This window comes from Erpetoichthys calabaricus, chromosome 8 (assembly GCF_900747795.2).
Source record: "Erpetoichthys calabaricus chromosome 8, fErpCal1.3, whole genome shotgun sequence".
Classification (NCBI taxonomy): Eukaryota; Metazoa; Chordata; class Cladistia; order Polypteriformes; family Polypteridae; genus Erpetoichthys; species Erpetoichthys calabaricus.
Genome location: NC_041401.2, coordinates 177,140,359 through 177,160,491, shown reverse-complemented (window position 1 = coordinate 177,160,491; position 20,133 = coordinate 177,140,359).

The following is a 20,133-nucleotide window of genomic DNA, read 5'->3' as shown; positions in this document are numbered from 1 at the left end:
GGTGCTCTGCTTGGAAAAAGAAAAGAAATGTAACCAATAGTATCATAAATATTGTAAGTCACCTTGGATAAAGGTGTCAGCCAAATAAGTAAATGTAAGTAAATGATACAATAACAGAACTTAATATACAGAAACGTGTATGGATGAAGACCAGTGGCATAGCGTCAATTTGCCACCCTCCAACATATCTGAATAATATTTAAATAGAAAATTATAATGACATATAGAGAAAAATAAAGATAAATTTTGCATAGATTTATTCATATTGTCCCAGACGGCTGGGGACCCTACCCAGCCTGGACGCCTGGATGGTCCCCGAGATGGACAATACCTCCCCTGGGCCACGAGAGGGCAGCTGCCCGGAATTGAAACGCTCATCCCTACCGGAGGACGTGGCCACCGCCAGGGGGCGCCCAGACAGTTATGAAATCCTGCATGGCAGCACTTCCGCCACACCAGGAAGTGCTGCCAGAAGAAATCCCAGGGACACCCGGAATGCTTCCAGGTGCTCTCTTGACACTTCCTCCACACCAGGAAGTGTCGTCAGGGGGAGCACCTGGAGCTCATCCGGGTCAGTATAAAAGGGGCCGCCTCCCTCCAGTAGACAAGCCAGAGTTGGGAGGAAGGAGACGAAGCTTGTGAAGAGGGGAGTGAAGGTCAAAAGAAAAGAAGAGAAAGAGAAAGAGAGAAAGGAAGAGAGTTGGTGGAGGAAGGCATTGTGGTGCTGTAAGAAAAATAAAGAAGTGTGTTTTGGACATTCTGGTGTCTGTCTGTCTGTGTCCAGGGGTATGCTTTCCACAATATATAGAGAAACATCAATAATTTTTCATATATAATTATTTATAAGCATCAACTAGACAAGAATATAGTATAGACACACTGATAAGCCGTGTTCTAATTATTAGTTTAATATAATTACGCTGCGAAAACCAGAGCCAGTGTAGTGAACAAGTGATAGGTGAGGATGTTTTCTGGGCAGAGCAAGAACGCATTCGGATTGATAAAGAAACGAAATTCTAAATTGTAAATTAGTTGTTTATCTTCCTTGAAATTATTATTGGTGTAATGTTTATGTTTATTTTTGTTATTGCCTCATAAATTTCAACTGCTGTGTCTGATGCCGTCACAGAAGGACAGTCTGAAAATGATTTTTGAAGCATTTGTGGATAAAAAGCAAAGAGTTTTACTTTTTTCATTCATGAGTGATATTTTTCCGAACCCTGCTGCTTACACACGAATTGTACTGAGCCTTTTGGCCAATAATGCCACCCCCAAAAATGTGCCACCCCCTCCGCCCGCCCCTAGCTACTCCACTGATGAAGACATGGTGCAAAGAAGGAGACTTTGTTTTCTCAGCCACTGGGATGCCTTTCACAGTAAAGATTTCATTTGCCGATGAGATACATTATATCTACAAGAGAAAGGGACAAATATTACAGAAGCTATCATCTTCGGGGAAGTGTGCAAACATTTACTGTAAATGAGATTATCTGGGGAAAATAAACAAAGGAAGACACAAAAAAACAGCCACCTGACCTAAAACATAAGAAACGTGACAAACGAGAGGAGGCCATTCAGTCCATCAGGCTTATTCGTTAAGCTGTTATCTAAGCTGTCCCAATATCTCAACCAGATACTTTGTACTCAGATGATGTCTAGGTTTCTACTTCAACTACATGACTTTGTAGTTTGTTATAAATTCTCACAACTCTTTATATAAAGAAGTGCTTCCTGGGCTCAGTCTTAAATGCACTTGCACTTAATTTCCACTGGTGTCCTTAAATACCTGATTTGCCCTAAAGAAGACTCCACCAAATATACAATAAGTAGCTTTCCTCGTTTCAAACATATCTCCTTAATGTGAGGAGCATTGGAAAGAAAAAGCCTGGAAGACAACCCCCTCAGGTCCCTGGATTACTTAGCGCCTTAGGACAGAGTTGATCATACTTTTAACTATGCAGTGCATGGACAACCAGTAGTTTAATGTTGTGCTGTATTACACACTCTTGCATTCATGTGGAGCTTTTGTTCCCCTTTGTCATTTTGGCTGGTGGAGACTTAATCATTTCATGAACAGACTTGGTAATTTCGATGTGCGGAGACTCAATAAAGGGGGTGAATTGGTGGAAAAGGCCCCTTGCTATTACAGGCCCCTGGGTGGGCAGCCAGAATGCCCTGATGGTAGATCTGTCCCTGCATAAATAGTGGCAACAGTGGGGCTGGGACTACGTATATTATTGTAGGAATTATGGAGCTGTGGCTAAATAAGAGTGATACTTGCTTTCACCTCCATAACATATCCCATGTTCGCTCATTCCTCTCCTTTTCTAATGTTGAGAAACTCGTCCATGCCTTCATCACATCCTGCATCGATTACTGTAACTTCCTACTGGCAAGTGCTCCTTCAAATCATATATCACAGCCCCATTTGATTCAAAACTCTGCTGCAAGAGTCCTTACACAAACCAGCAGCAGCGAGCACATCACACCCATCCTGCTTCAACTTCACTGGCTCCCTGTGTCTTACAGGATCAAAAGTAAAATTCTATTAATAACCTACAACACTTTAAATGGGATTTCACAGAACAACATCAGTGACCTTCTCCATCACTTTGCTCCTGTTCCCCCACTAAGGACCTGTGAATGTGACAATCCTGTTGTGCCCCACAATAACCTATACTCTGTGGGTGACAGCAGGGCCTTCAGCTGTATAGCACCCAGACTTAGGAATGATCTCCCAAAATTAAGTGGATCAGCTGTCTTCACTCATTCTTATACTCATTCTGACAGTTCTTTCAATTTACTTTTCTGTCCAGATGCTCAGGATAATTTGTGTGTGTGTCATATCGCAAATGATGTTATTTGTTCAGGCTTTTCTTCTAGTATTGAATTTAGTATTTTACTCTGGCTTATTGTCTTTTGTTCTATCTAATGCTTGGTATATACTGTATTTATCTGTTGTCACACAAGTGCGCTTAGGAGGCAGACAACAAGTTCTAAGGTGAGTGATATACCACAAGATGAAGGGTTGATTTTGGGTACTAATGCCTCTCTGTCTCTTCCAACAGAGCAAAAGAAGAACTCACACACCTTCTATACTTTTAGTTTCACAAAATGGCCACTCCACAACAATCCCACTTCCAGCTCCTAAGGATGACATCACTTGCAGCCCCCCGTGATGACGGCACCTTCGGCTCCATACTGACGACCTCACTTCCGGTTCCGCCATGATGACATCACTTCCATCTCTCTGTATTGGTGTCATTTCCTGCAGCCATTTTGCATATAAATCCACATTTCAACTCTGTACTTTGTCAAATGCTTTGGTTTTTTGATCATCCATCCATCCATTTTCCAACCTGCTGAATCCGAACACAGGGTCACGGGGGTCTGCTGGAGCCAATCCCAGCCAACACGGGGCACAAGGCAGGAATCAATCCCGGGTGCCAACCCACCGCAGGACACACACAAACACACCCAGCACACACTAGGGCCAATTTAGAATCGCCAATCCACCTAACCGGCATGTCTTTGGACTGTGGGAGGAAACCGGAGGGCCCGGAGAAAACCCACGCAGACACGGGGAGAACATGCAAACTCCACGCAGGGAGGACCCGGGAAGCGAACCCGGGTCTCCTTACTGCGAACCAGCAGCACTACCACTGCGCCACCGTGCCGCCCTTTTTTTGATCGTTTCTTACTCAAATCTTCACCATGTCAGACGGAAATTATACGGAGCAATTCCTCAACTCTTTGTGGAGTTTTCTGAATGAATTTATTTTATTACACCGTTTTAGTGTTCTGTGCAGAAAATATTTGTATCCAATGTTACAGTACATATACTCTGCTGTTCTTTCTGAGACTCTGTAAAGCACCTTGAGCATCGGAAAGGTGCTATACAGTATAATTAAAATCTATAATAATAATTATTATTATTATTATTGACAGGAATACAATATTAGTAGCTATTGTGGTAGAATGCGCTCTATAGCGCCCCGTTGAACCCACCAGACAAACGTCCCAGACACACGTGTAAAAGCACAAGAAGATTCTTTAATATATTCTCTTCAATAAAGTGCACAAAGCACCGCACACTCCACAATTCTTCAATAATAAATCAATAATACAATAACAATCAATACACTCCTCTAACTCCCAGCATCTCCGTCACATTCCCACCCAACTCCGGCTCGATCTGCTGGGGTTTCCCATAGTCCTCTTAAAGTCTCTGACCCGGAAGTATTCCATCTCCGGGTCAAACGCCTTCTTCAGGTGTCCCGGAAGTACTGCGGGTTTTCGTCTTCGTGACTCCTAAGTCCTTCCGGGTTAACGTCACCATAATGAGCTCCCCCTGGCGGCACCCACGGCACCCAACAGGGCTGAAGAACCAGACTCCATGTCCCATGCTGCCCTGCGGGAATCCAGGGAACCATTTCCATCCAGGGGAGCTGCCATCTAGCGTCCCAGGGGATGTAGTGTCCTAAAAAGGCTCTCTCTCTTAGTTGAGGGACGTCCCGGCCAGACTGAAACGCCGGCCGTCCATCACACTATATATGTTTTGGGAAAGACAGACAAGGAAGGAAAGGAAAGGAAAGGGTGTGGTGCAGTACGAGAAAAATAATATTCAAGCCTATAAATTCAAGATGGCAAAATGGAACACGTCAGAATCACTGTGGTTAAGCTGGTAAGAAAGAAAGCCAGAAATCTGGTAATTGGAATGTGCTACAGGCTGCCAGATTCAAAAGATGCCTACATTGTAGGGGACCTTTCATACATAACCTGCACCTCTGGAATTTAATTTTTGAATTAAAACCTTAGCAATGTCATCCAGGCGGTTACTTAGTATAATTCCCGTGAATCTTCCAGTTTGACATAAATGTAAGTAAAAAGACAGAACATTGCCAGGTAAACCATGAAAAATGTAACAGTGATTTACATATGTAAGAAATGTGCAAATTTGTGTTTTTGCCATTGTTTTAAATGTTTAACTCTCTTTTCAAGTTTTTTGTTTCTGTAGAGTTTGTCCCCTTGTTTCCTAACAGTGACAATTAATAACAAGTGGAGTAGACACCAGAGCAGACAACACTGAATGTTAAAGCCTACAGCTACTTAGTTCCAAACCCATTAGCGTGCACTTTAGTAAAACTGTTATGATAGTTTCTAGTACTAGGGTGTTGTACCGTGTTAGCCATTATGAATGTAGAGAAAAGCCAAGCAAAATGACACCTTTTATTGGCTAACTAAAAAGATTACAATATGCAAGCTTTCGAGGCAACTCAGGCCCCTTCTTCAGGCAAGATGTAATAATCATTTAGATTAAATCATTGATTTGATAATCAATAATCAGATTATTACATCTCGCCTGAAGAAGGGGCCTGAGTTGCCTCGAAAGCTTGCATATTGTAATCTTTTTAGTTAGCCAATAAAAGGTGTCATTTTGCTTGGCTTTTCTCTACAATGATAGTTTCTTAAACTTTGAGTCCCAGGTTTTCCATCTTTTGGGTCACGCAGTTGTGATTCACCATTGTATTCAATGGGGAAGGTTTGCATACAGTCATGTGGGTCACCACGGGTAGTGTAGGCAATTGGCACTGCTCTGCAATGACTGCCAGCAGTGAATGTCCAAGAGGGACCAACACTATCCCCCCAGAAAGGGCATGACTGTTGGTGGAGAACAGACTGCATCTTGAAGACACTAAGTAAGGTGAGATGGGGTGACAAAAATTAAGAAACAAGGGTTTAAATAAACAGAACACCTGGAGAAGAATAATGAAACTCCTGATGCTGACGATCAATACAATCTTAACAACCACATTAAAAAAATACATTATCCCTATGTAACATATAGAAGTGCTGCAATGTGGCAAACAAAGTGTTGTAATTTCCCGATTAATACCAAAACAAAGAAACTAGGAAATAGCAGCTTGCTTAATGAAGTTACAGGACCAATTAAAAGCAGAAGTTGGTTGGGACAAAAACCTTCACCCATAGTAGGCCCCAAGACTGAACTTGAGAACCATTATTGTAAATATTTATATGTTAAAAGGGCGGCACAGTGGCGCAGTGGTAGCGCTGCTGCCTCGCAGTTAGGAGACCTGGGTTTGCTTCCTGGGTCCTCCCTTCATGGAGCTTGCATGTTCTCCCCGTGTCTGCATGGGTTTCCTCCAGGCACTCCGGTTTCCTCCCACAGTCCGCGATTCTAAATTGGCCTTGGTGTGTGGGTTTGTTTGTGTGTGTCCTGCGGTGGGTTGGCACCCTGCCTGGGATTGGTTCCTGCCTTGTGCCCTGTGTTGGCTGGGATTGGCTCCAGCAGACCCTGTGTTCAGATTCAGTGGGTTGGAAAATGGATGGATGGATGATATTCAAAAACTTTTCTGAATTGCTTTTCTACTACGAAACATGAGACATGGAGAATACAGTCCAGAGAAGGGTTACATGAGCTGACATTTGAAAACTGCTTGTACATAGCTTTGTGAACACGTGACAATAAACTAGAACTTGAACTGAGCTGCACTGACATCCTCGACACACCACTGGGTCTGCACTGCTTCATCATCATTTATTTTACTGACTTTAGTTAACTCCAGAACTGTTAAACAAATCAACTCTTTCAACAAACTGTTGAAAGTTTGTTTCTCAATCTTTGTGTGTGTGTGTGAGTGTGTGTGTGTATAGAAAAGACCTTGAGATAAGCTCATAAGATGGACATCAGTGTGCTGTAGTGTGTCTGTACAGAGTGTCTATACTGCATGTAGTAGTGCAGATTTGTAGTTAAGGCTTCATTCTTTATTCATGAGGAGCCAGAGCAAATCCATGCAGCATTAGACACAAGCCAATCTTAGCTGGGTCTTCATCACTCCATCCATTCATCTGCCCATCCATCAGTTTTCTTAACCCACTTATCCAGGGCAGGGTCACAGGATCACATGGGCTATATAGCCTATGCACCTGAAATGTGGGGGATAATTAATAAAAAGGCAACATGGAGAAAGTGCCGACTCAAAGGAGACCCTAGTAACCAGGAGCTGTGAAGCAGCAGCATTAATGCCTGAGCTCTCCATGTAACATCTTCAGTTGCTGTTCTTTTATTCTTATTCCTGCACTTCTAAGTTCAGGTCACTATAGACATACTATAATCAGTCCCAAACAGGAACTACTGAAGAAGCCCAACCACAGGGTGGTGGAGATCCAAGTGGCCAACTATTAAGTCTGAACTACTAATACTTTATTATAAGCTCGACATCTAGGACTTCATTAAGCCTCATGATCATAGAATAGTTCCCCAATAAGATACAAATAAGTTCACTGTCTTGATTCTGGTACCACAAAAATAGGAATAGAGGCGAGGCCTCCAAAAAAAGATCCACAAAACAGGCCAGAAGCTTACTAGCCTGCCCCAGTATAGGCCTTACCTCAGGCAGGCTTGAGTCACAGGTAACCAGCAGGCCTTGGCCTACCCAAACCACAGTTCAAATATAGTCAAGGAATACCCTTCTAAGGTGAGGAAAACCATAAAAACTTCTGGCTTGAGAAGTGCAAGGCCACTAAAAGATCTTCATCAATAATCAATTAAATAAAAAGGGAGAAGAAAAATAAGGCAAATGAGGATTTGCCTAAAAAGGCAATTTACAGCAAATTCAAATCATAATCCATCGGCAAAAAACTAGAGAACAGCAGCAAAAAAAATAAATAAATCAGCAATCAGAAAAGCAGTACTTACAGAGCAGTCCAGAAACCCACCAGCGTACCAAGGAGAGGTCCTCTCATAAGGTCTTTATAGGCTTTAGCTTCTTAAGTTCAGAATGCCTCAAAAAGTAGAATGACTCAAAAAGTGGTGGTGGGGGGTAACCATCAACCCCTGACTAGTAAAAAAGTGAAAAAAGAATCTTTATAAAAGAAAGATTTATTTCCAAACTTGAAAGAAAAACAACAAAATACTCAAAATACCAAAACTTGACAAAAGGATTTGCCATGTCCCAAACACCATATAGGGGCCATATGGTAAAAGTGAAAACTCAGTGGAGACCCTCATCATCTGGAGCAGTGAAGAGATAAAAAAGAGATACAGAACAAAAAACAAGAGCACGATAACCACCACCATCACCAGAGCACATTCAAATGAACCGTAGAGGACTGCATTTCCCATAAACCTTTATTGGGCTGGGAGTAGTCCCTCCATGGCAATGGACAGGTGACCCCTCCTCTTGGGGAACAATATACACTGAAGAACAGCAAGACACACATAGATAACTGAACAATAATCCAAGAGAATAAAATAACAAATGAATAAAAAATAATAAATAAATCAACAGAAGAATTTTATAAAAATAATAGACAAAAATGAGTGATCATGAAAAAAAACAACAAAGAAGAGAGAAAAAAGAAAATTAAATATAACTCAGGGCAGTAACATACATAGAAAAAAAACATAAACACATTAGTCAGGGAAAAACTTTGGCTAAAACATAACAGTCACTACCTTTGCTTCCTTCACAAGCTGATATATTACATTTAGTGTTTTTTATGTTAAAATGGTTAGTTTATGAAGTTAGCACCAAGCAAAATAAAGCTTTATTAATCTTTCATCATATGCATTCAAGCAGTCTTTTAGTAACAATTTACCCGTCAGATTGCACTTCCAAATTCGGCCACTAGGTGTCAGTGCAGAGCACACCTTTTCCATCATTTTGATTTTGTACCCTGAATCGGATTCAGCAGGTTTAAGGATGCCATGTTATGTAAGGCTGTATTTGTGCCATGCTGTAAAATGGCAGCTCGCTTCTATTCTACATTTGGTATTTATTTATATTAAACAGATTTGCATTCAGGCATCAGCTTTCGTTGTTGATTTGTTTATTTATCTCATCTCGCCTCATCTCATCTTATCAAACCGCTTTTTCAGTTATATTTTGCTAAGAAATTTAATTGCGTTATACCAGATACTAATAGTAAAAAAGATTTAAAAAGAAACAGGTTGAAAACAAATGTATTCTAGAAAAAAAGAAGCAGATTCTGCCAAAAAAATGCTCAAATCTGTGCCCTGTGTTCATAATTAATTTGAATTTGTGTTTTGCTCCTGGCACCAGAAACTTCATCATGAAGGCCAGGCTGCAATGCCTGTGGGGGGCCATCCTGGCTCATAAAAGTAAAATTCATTGCTTTACATAAATGCCCATGAATTCACTGCCACTGTGGGCCTTGTTTCTCTTCTCTCTGCAGTCTTTGACAGTCAGATTGCCTTTGTGATAAGATAGATGTACATAACAAATTATTGGCTGTCCTCATTGGCCAGGCTGTGCTGCGTCAAGGCAGTGATGCAGTATATTAGGCCTGCTATTTCTCAAGGTCACTGGGACAAGCAGCCATTGCTGCATTACTTCTTTCTGCCGCTGGAGAGAATGAGAAATGTTTCCTAGGAGACTGTGAGTGAATAACAGAGCAAAAAAAAAAAGTGTGACTCATAACAGTGTCAGGCCTGCAGCTCAGAATTTCCCTAGGCTTTGATCTAAACGGTAGTGCGATTCATCAGGTTTCATTAGTATACAAGTGATTCCCCAAGTAATGTATCACGCTTTTTTCATGTCAGCCCAGGGACAGATGGCTCGCTTTGATTACATTCTTAATATGGCAACAGACAAAAAAGGGAATTAAACAACATTTGTAATGCTTCTTTATACTTGTCATGACAGGTAACATAAAAATGACGGTCTTTAATGGCTGTTCTATTAAGGTACATGCACAACAGAAATATTCATCAACATAAACCACTAATTTCGGTTGGCATAGTAGTTAACACTCCCAGATCTGAGTTTGATTCTCCATGCAGTCGCTGTCTGTGTTGAGTCTGCAAATCTTCCTGGTTCTCTTCTACATCAATCATGAGGATCTGTGCCTTTAAAGTACCTTGTGATGGTGTACCCTGACAAAGAACATAAGACCATAAGAAATGTGGCAAATGAGAGGAGACCATTCAGGACATCAAGCTCTTTTCTTTAGCTAACAGCTCAACTGTCTCAAAACCTAAAGAAGAGGGGCTTCAGTCCTAAATGCACTTCCTCTTAATGTCCATTGGTGTCCTTGACTACATGAAATTTGCTGCTTTAACTTCATTCATGCCTTGGTGGATGTTGATGATCTGAGTTAAGTCCTCAAGCAGTCTCTACTGCTCGAGATGTGTCCGAGTTTGACATGTCTTTAAGTCCTCGGATGCACCTGGTTGTTCTCCTTTGCCCATCTTCAAGTGCTGCTGTGTCTCTTTTATAGCATGGTGACCATGTTCTCTGGAAGGGTGAGGGTGTGTGCTCTGTGGTGGACTAGCGTCCCACTAAGTGTTAATTCTAAACAATCAGGGTGAGCTCCTGCTGCACAATGCTCTGAGCTAAACAGAGCAAGTGCAGAAAATGAATGGAGGGACATGTTTAAATTTTGTTTGTTACCTATTTCACCAAATAGCCGACATTTTGTATGCACAACTATACAATTGCTGCTACATTGGCTGTAAACATTGCAGTACTCATTATATTTCAAAAACACATTTGGTGCAGCCATGTTGGATAGAGAAGCATCTCTATATTATCTGGTGCAATGCGCAGTCAATATTACACTTCTTTCTTAAATTTTATCAATGACGTGTAGAAATACCTCAGGCAGTTTCTTGATCTGTTACTTATGTACGAATGAAAAGCTGTTTACAGGATGTCACTACTTTCTGTGATAAATTAGAAACTTATTTTCATACCTCAACTGCTCACCATACACCTGGCATAATAGACAGTATCTCACTAAAGGACTTGATATGGTAATGAATGATAAAGTAAACCCAATCGTCAATTAGTTAGGTGGAAAGTAAGACACTTGTGCAAAAAGAGCTCTGAAGAGGTATTATCTGCTGGAGAATGTGAATTTCCCATTGGGATTAATAAAGTATCTATCTATCTATCTATCTATCTATCTATCTATCTATCTATCTATCTATCTATCTATCTATCTATCTATCTATCTATCTATCTATCTATCTATCTATCTTAAACAAGGCCAGCTTTATACCATTTGTAAGTGATCACTTTCCACCCACTGACTGTGCTTTATTTTCTGCCATGTTTCTTCCAACTTATTTTGAATTACTGATATCAATGACTGTAGACATCAGGAAAATAAAATTAAAAAAACCTTTTCTCCATTATATTATACATTTAATCCAATTCACACGCGTGGGAGAATGTGTGGGCTTTACACAGACAGACACCCAGGATTCAAGAACTGTGAGGCAGCAGATCAGCCAAAGCATTAATGAGTGGCTCCACTGTCAAATTATATCAACACAAAATTTTGTTTTCACATTGCTTTCCATATAATCAGACATTTTACCATCCATCTTCTAACCCAGTGGTTCCCAGCCTTTGCTATGCTCCACACCCATAGAAAATGTTTGATTTATATTTGCACCCCCTACAAAAGTAATATCACATTTGAAAATGAAGAAGTCAAATTTGTCATTTTTGAACCACATACAGTACTGCCAGCAAACAAATTAAACTAAAAAATAACAAGCTTTTACCACAGTGCATAAAATGTGAATATAAACTGAGTAATTTACCTTTATAAATCTCAATAATCTTGCAATTGAGTCCCCTGTGAAGATGAGTGCTGGGATATCCCACGAAGCATCAAACACTGCAAGGAAATGACGCCTGATAAACAATCAAGGGGTTAGGGGGATTGGAGAACCCTGTGAAGAAATGAGTGCGGCACGTCGCTAATGAGTGAAACACAGTTGATGAATTTTGTCCCCCAATAATAAGTGCCCTGCATTTCAAAAACAGATGTGCTGCATAATTAAATTTGTTGCACTACTGCTAGGACCGCCAGCAGGAGAGGTGGGCTGAGAGTAAGTAGCAGGTGTTGCATATAATTTAGTCCCCCTTGGCAAAAACATCAAACAAACCTGAAATCAGTGCTATTTCACAATCAGGGCTTGCACAGAAATCAATACCAGACTTCACCCTTCCCTACGGGTCATTACAAGGTCCAAATTCCATTCTCTAAAATAAAGTTATTTACCTTTAAAAACACTCTGCCTGCAGCAAGGAACCCACAAGAACGTGCATTTCTGCAGCTCATTCACAGGTGACAACTGTGTGTGCAATGACACAAAATCAAACCAGCGGTACCCAAAGATTCTCCAAAGAGACACAGTACCAAAGGAGTCCAGTCTTCGACTCAGGTCACTGGATAGCATCCATGTCTCGCAAACAGGAAGCAGCAGGATTCCAAAGACTTGGACCTTCGTCCTTCTGTACAGATATCAGGAGAGCCACACACCCCTTTCCAGCAACCTCATGACCCCCCCCCCCAACCCCCCCACTCCATGCTCTCCCAATCTGTCTACTGACTTCATAGGAAGAGTCACCGGAGACATGAATCTCACTGCCAAAGTAAATAAACCTCTCGACAAGGTCGACACTCCTTCCACAGACAGACACACTGCTGATGGTTGTGCCCAAGAGGTCATTACAGGCGTGGATCTTGGTTTCTATCAGGACACTCGCAATCACAGACACTCTGACTCCTGACTCCATCTCTCAAGAGCCACGATCAGTGTCTCCATTGACTCAGTGAAGATCACAGCATCATCGGCAAAGTCAAGATCAGTTAATCTTTCTTCACAAACAGATGCCCCACAGCTGCTGGACCCCACGGCCTTGTTCAACACCCAGTCCATGCAAGCATTGAACAGGATAGCACCAAGAATAGACCCCTGGTGGACCCCAGAATCAACTGGGAAAAACGCAGAGGTTCTGTCTCCACTCTGCACAGCACTCACAGTACCAGTGCACAGGCTGGCCAATATCATCCAGCAACTTTGGGGTCATCCCACAAAGTCTCAGGATGCCCCACAATGTAGCTTGACCAAGTGAGTGAAATGCTTTATGAAAATCAACAAAGGCTGCAAAGAAACTGCTGATATTTGTATTTGCATTCAATGAGAACCCTCAGTGCCAGGATACGGTAGACTTCTTAGGCATAAAACCAGACTGCTCTACTTGCTGGTAGGTCAGCAGTTGATCACAGATCCTATTGATGTGTGTTATCTACCTGTATTTGCCACAATCCAGGCGATCACCTTTCCTTTTCCGGATAAGAACAAGTCCCGTTTTCCATTCAGTTGGGATGATGCCTGTCTCTCAGATGGAAGCAAAGATTGCTTGCAATGCCAAGAGAACAGCTTGGAGAAGTTCACCCCAGATACCAGAGATCCCTGCAGCCTTCCCTACCCTTAGCTGGTTCACCACCTGTGCAATCTCAGTGAGACTGGATAGTTCACAGCTAATTGGAGGATCAACCTAAAGAACTGTGGACACATTGATTCCTAACGTCCTAGCCAGAGGATCAGCTTTAAACAGCTTCTCAAAGTAGCCCACCCAGCAAATCACAACTGCTGCATCATCCATAAGGACCATTCAATCACCTGCCCATATTCAGATGTGCGTAATGCTTTGATTCCTCTGTAAGCAGGACGTGGGTCACTAGACCATAGATGGCGTGTCACTTGCTCACACACATCCTTATCTGCCCTCAAAGCTCTTGTAGCTGTCCTTCTCAGTTCCCAGTACAGATCGGAGTTGCCATCAAGTCATATGCTGCAACTCCTCTCAATAATATCCAGGGAGCCCTGGGAAATTAAATACCTCCTTCTGGGAATACTGGCAACACCAACCCAAACCACAGCAACTTTCAGAATCTTGTCACGGAAGGTCTCCCACATCATATTAGGATCGGCAGTTGTACCCAAGTCTGCAAGTTCCTCACACAAACTGCGTGCAACTCATTAGAAACAGCCTGTAGGAGCCTCCAGCTTCTGCCCACGAGGATGTGATCAATCCCCTTCACTGCACCACCTGTATTGGATGTACCAAGTCCAAAGATGTGGCTCAGTGCTCTGGAACCAGGATCCAGTGATCCGCAGCCGTTGACCTTCTTACAAAGTCAAAGAACATGGACTCATTTCCACCACGGTTGCCAGACCCATGGGGACTGACATAATCCTCATAGCCAGCCCTGTCAGTGCCAGTAGTCACACAGAAATCACCCATGACCAGAGGAGTGTCACGTCGTGGGCACCAACCGCCAAGTAAAATTGCGAACAGAACGTCTCCCTCACAGAGATATCACTCACCAAGACAACAGACAAGGCACTCGAGAAAGGAGTGACATTGTACATCATTGGAAGGAGCCTATCCATCACAGCAAAAGCTACATCCTGAGTATGACAGCCATCAGCGCAACCAGACCAATAAAGGTGTACCCACCTACAGAGATCAGGCCATTCCCAGGTCTGCGTACCTCAGAGAGTGCCTCCACTTAAATGTGTAGTTTACAAAGATCCTTTGACAGCAGAGGAGACAAGGCATTCAACAACTGTACCCGGATGGGTCACCTCAAATTGGGACCCAAGTGCTGCCATGCAGTGGGCAACGCCTCAGCACCACACCAGTTCCAATCTCCAAAAGGCCTGACCCCATTGGCTCTCCAGCAGTTTCAACTCTTCTGGGGATGAGGCTCCCAAAGGCTTTCCGCCATCTCTTTCATAATGCGAGCAGCCTTCCTGTGGGCAGCTGCAGAAGAGCTACTCTTGTGGAGAGCAGAAAGATGTCTTGTCTGCCATTTCAGAGCTGCATGAAGTTTTTATGGTGGCTGGAGTGCCAAACTTGCCACCAATCTTCATGTTTTCCCTGCAAGTGGAAGGACCGCTTGCAGGGCTGGATTTCGTTCAACGTCATACCCAGTCCAGCTACTAGCTTTCAAAAAATATGAAAAAAAACATAATCCTAAAATGTACCTGTTACATCTTTTAAAGTAAGTTCTGAATTACTTCATTATTTTTTAAATTGTGTGTTCAGAAATTTGTAGGCTAAATAAACTGACATATCTATCTCTCCATTTTCCAAAGCAACTCATCCTGAGAAGGGTTGTAGAGAAGCTGGAGTCACGCAATGCTGGAATAATCTATGGACCAGTCCACCACAGGGTGAACACACTCATAACAGGGGCCAGTTTAGCAACACCAATTCACCTGATCTGTGCGCCTTTTTCTAAGGAAACAAGAGATAACCTACAAATATTCAGGGAGTCCATGCAAACTACATTCAGGGAGTACCTGGGATGCAAATCCTGGATTTCTTGTTGCAAGACAGCAGCACTACAACTGTGTCACCAACACCAACATAATGTAAAAAGGTGTAGATTGCTTCATGTCCCCTGGTGAGATCACTTACAAGTCAATCTGCTGATAATAATATCAGTAATTCCTCCCCGCAGATGCCAGGCCAAGACAGAGCCAGTCGATGCAGGTCCAACACTCAGATCACTCACATACATTTATGAAGAAACTGAAGTCATTAGAGAAACCAGTATGAGGACAACATGGCCACACCTCACACAAGGCATGGCAGGTAAGACTCAAAGAGCCCTGTAAGACTGAAAAGTTACTTGCTGTGCCATCAACCTCCCTTGTCAGGACACCAACAATGTATTATATTATCTACTATAACACCTGACTTTTTAATTTGCTTTCATTTCTCTCTATTGCACTATATCATACACTATCATTTTACTCTGAATTAAAGAATACATTTGTTCATAGTAAACTGACATTGGCTCAATATACAAACCTCCAGAGAAGCAAAAAAATGCAGCTGAAGAGTCAGTTTCAAAGAAAAGGTAATCTAATCCTAGTAACATAATCTGACCATTGCCAAACCTTCCTTCCCAGATCATTTGCCTCTTATAACTGGAGCACAATGCTTTGCATGTGCATAGCACCCAATTAGTATTGTGATGGCTGATCTTCTCTTTTTACTACCTTCATTGACAACACCGAGACCTTTGAGTAATGAATGCCCCTCAAACTCATCAGCTAATTTATGCCATGGGAAAGTTATTAACATTTCCAAAAGAATGTTGCTCAGTGAACCAGTAATGTCTGTTGTGGGCATTTGAAGCTGGCATTATAGCTCATGGCCTTCTAAGATAGTCTAATGTATCCTGTACAATACAAGCATTGAGCCATGCTATTGGAGAAATTGTATTGTTTTAAAGCTTGGAGTGCTTTGTTGAGCTGAAGGTTTGGAATAAATTATTAATTCATTCAGCTATTGTGCTGTTTCATGCATCATACTGCATATATTTCCAGCAGTTTGATGGTGACTCTCTATTTACTATACTAGCACTCCAATTCCAAATACAGTACAATAATGGAAAAATGTACACAGTGTAAGTGCACAGGAGGACAGATGGCATCCCAGCCAGGATGAAGGAGGATTTCTTTCCCAGCCAGGAAACCATAATGGAAGGATGGCCTAGTTATAGATATTACCTGGCTGAGACACTTTATAATTTCTGTCATGGCTGGGATACTGGAAAGACTAATGGACTGAGGACAGCTAGAACCCGGGAGCAGTTCATCCCCCAAATAAATAGGTGGCAGTGTTCCTCACCAATGGTTCCAGTTTGGACACCCACAGGGTTGCATGTAAATTGGAGTTCAAATGTACAGCCCTGTGGGGGTCCTTGGGAGAACAATAGAGGGTGTTGCTAGGGGAGGTCAGTCCTGGATTGCAGATGACCCGGAAGTGTTTACAACAATCCACGATGTGCCACCAGGGATATTCCTGGGTCCAGCTTAAAAGGAGCCCACTGCCACACCTAAATGAGAGAGTCGGGAGGCCGCAGGCAATACTCACGAGGGGAGAGAAGAAGAGAGAAAAAAGAGGCAACAAGAGAAAGGAACAACTAATTAAAGTCTGTTTCTGACTATGTTGATTGTTATAGTAGATTTTGAAGGGTGAATTAAAATACTTACATTTGAACCCGGAATTGTGCTGGGTCATGTACTGTATATCTGGGGTTTGGGCATTCGTTCGCCCCCAACTGTTCACAACAGATATCTAATGATTCTTGGGGTTCTGAGCACCATTTACACTCTTAAAAAGGGTGGCAAAGTGGTTCTTCAGCGTGATAGTGGAACTATTTTTGGTTTCCAAATGATCCATCTACCTGAAGATTCCGGAAAGAAGGTTTATTTTTTTAGATCGGTATCAGGTTCCATAAATAACCATTAATAGAAGATAATAGATTTGTGAATTACCAATGGGCTCATGGTTTTGAAAGGGCTCTTGCTGCATACAATAGCACAGACCAAGTTCAAGTTTAACAAAAATTTATCTCTTGTATAAACCCATAATCACACAAGCAATGGGCCTTAATGGGCTTTAATGGGCCTTAACTCTCTAAGAAGATAAGAACCACCTCCCCCCCCAAAAAAAAAAAAAACTTTGTAGGAAAATAAATGAAAGAAATCTTGAGAAAGGCACTTCAGAGAGAGACTCCCTTCCAGGTAAGCTGAGCATGTAGTGGGTGTCAAAAAATGGAGTAAATACAAAAAAACAAATAATCCTCTTCACAGAGCTAGATAACCAATCTATCATGGCCACCTCAGAATTACAATACACTAGTACAAAAGACTTTATTCTTGCACAGCGCTTCCCAACAAGTGCAGGCACAGAGCACTGCAACAACTCTCAAGATACAATGCAAAAAGCTAGTAGCTGAAGAATGTCAGGAGCCTACTATACATTAAAGATTTCTCTTTTATCCACATATCAGGAAACATTTCAAAGCCCAAACAGCAAATTTCAAATACAAAAAGCCCATCCCAGAATAAAATGGTTCTTTGTCAAGCAATGGCTCCACAAAGAACCACACATCCCATTACAGAAACATTAATTGTAAGAATATGCGGTTAGTTGTTGTCTTGTACTCATTGCCATCAGGTTAAAGGTCAGTCCGTTATGATCCTATCATTAAAAATACAAGTTTGAAAAGAGATGGCTGAATGGATATAGGGTTCGCAATTAAGTACTACATATGACTTTATTCACCCATGTCCCATATTGTATTGACAGCTTTTAAGTTTTGCAAGTACAGTAGACTGAGGGCGTCACTTTACCTAATAACTCAGTGTTTAACCTGTACTACTGTCATGTCATTTTAGTCATCAGCAGAAATTAAAACTTTTGTTAAAGATTCTGTTTCACCAGCAATTTATAAACAGTTAGTGAAGGGTTGTGTCAGTGTGAATCTGGAAAAGAGAAAGATAAAGGTTATGTCTGTGCTGAAAAGAAAAGAAGGTAAAAGACAAAACATTTTGCCTGTGTAGTCTTCATTAGGTGTGTCATTTATTAGGTGTGGCATAAATTAAGTGTTGAGTGTCAATAACCTTTATATACGTAATGTTTATTTATAGTAAATGCTAAGCCATGCTACTGTGAATTGCTGTTTGGACAAGAATTTACCCACTTAAGTAACCATCAGAAAGCTTACTATGTGCCTGTTGTTTGTGCTCCAAAATTAAGAATATACAGCATCATCTTCCTTATATCAGATAATAAGAATCAAGAGTAACATGGAAAATAAAAGTTAAACACATTAAACAGACTCCACAATGTACATGTTTCCACCCACATAAGTCTATTTTGTCCCTACTCATTGCCAATTTCCAAATCCACTTAATCCAAATCAGGATTTCAAAGGCCCTAAAGCCATCCCAGGAGCATACTGTGATAATAATAATAATAATAATAATAATAATTCATTACATTTATATAACACTTTTTTCATTATTCAAAGCACCACCACACAGGGAGGACCCAGGACACAAACCCCTGATCTCCTTACTGAAAGGCAGTAGCACTACCACTGCGCCACCTTTGCAAAGCAGGAACCATCCCTGGACAGGGTGCCAGGCTATCACTGAGTACACTCACTAACTCGGGGCCAATTTTGATTCTACAATTAATCTTCATATTTCTAGGCATATATAGAAAAAATCGGTAAGCTCCATAGAGTCAGCAACTAAGTGTAGAATCTGAACCCACAATGCTTTATTGCTGAAGCAGTTGTGTTTAACACGGCACCACCCTATTACTAGAATACTTTATAAATAATAAATTATAAACAATGATTTATAATATTTATTTAAATATAGTTTCATTTAGTTTTAATATTGTCATGAATGTCAGCTTCCAACACTGAAAATCTGTTCAGTCATCTACAGGTATCAGAAAACATGGCAAGATTCTTGGCATTAAATGACAAAAGCTGGCATTTGGTTCCACCAAAAATATCAACATAGCATCCACCCATCCATTGTCTTCAACTACTTAGTCCAATAGAAGAAAGACAGATAGATAGATAGATAGATAGATAGATAGATAGATAGATAGATAGATAGATAGATAGATAGATAGATAGATAGATAGATAGATAGATAGATAGATAATATAGCCTCAAGCTATCGATTCAGCAATGTGCAAATATCAGGAACATTCTTACATTTACATTTACTTGCTTAGAGACGCTTTTATCCAAAGCAACTTACAAAAGAGGTCAACATAACTCTGTAAACATAATTCTAGGGGACTGTTCAGGAACAAGAGAGAGTTGCAGTAGTCCAGACGCCTCAAGACCAAAGCCTTGTGCTGCAGATATGGTCTGATCCTTCGAATGTTGTACGGAGTGAATCTACAAGACTGATAGACCTCAGCAACATGGTCAGTGAAGGACAGCAGGTCATCGATCACCACCACAAGGTAGTATACAGACCTAGCAGATGTTAGTGATAATGAGCTCAACTGAACAGAGATGGAGCACTGAATAGACAGATGGGCTGGATAACAAGAAGGTCCTTGCAGAGATTCTAGTTGAGACCATGTGGTCCTAGGAACCAACCATAAACAGGACATAATTACATAAAACAATAAAAACTACTCTCCCAATCACGTACACTAAAGCAACTTAGAAACAACAGTTAATTAAACACAAGCTTGTGGAGTATAAGAGAAAACCCACTGAGACACAGTGAGAAGGCCCTGTCTCCATGCAGACAGTGACCAGACCAGAATCCATACTTTGTACCGAGAGTTTTAAGGCAGCAGTGCTAACTACTGTGCCACTGTGTCTCACCTGAGCAATACATGTCATTATTTATATGATTCACATTGATTCATAGAGGGTACTACACATTCTATATATAAACTTTCAATTTCATTGTAAATGAAAAACCAAAAAACAGTT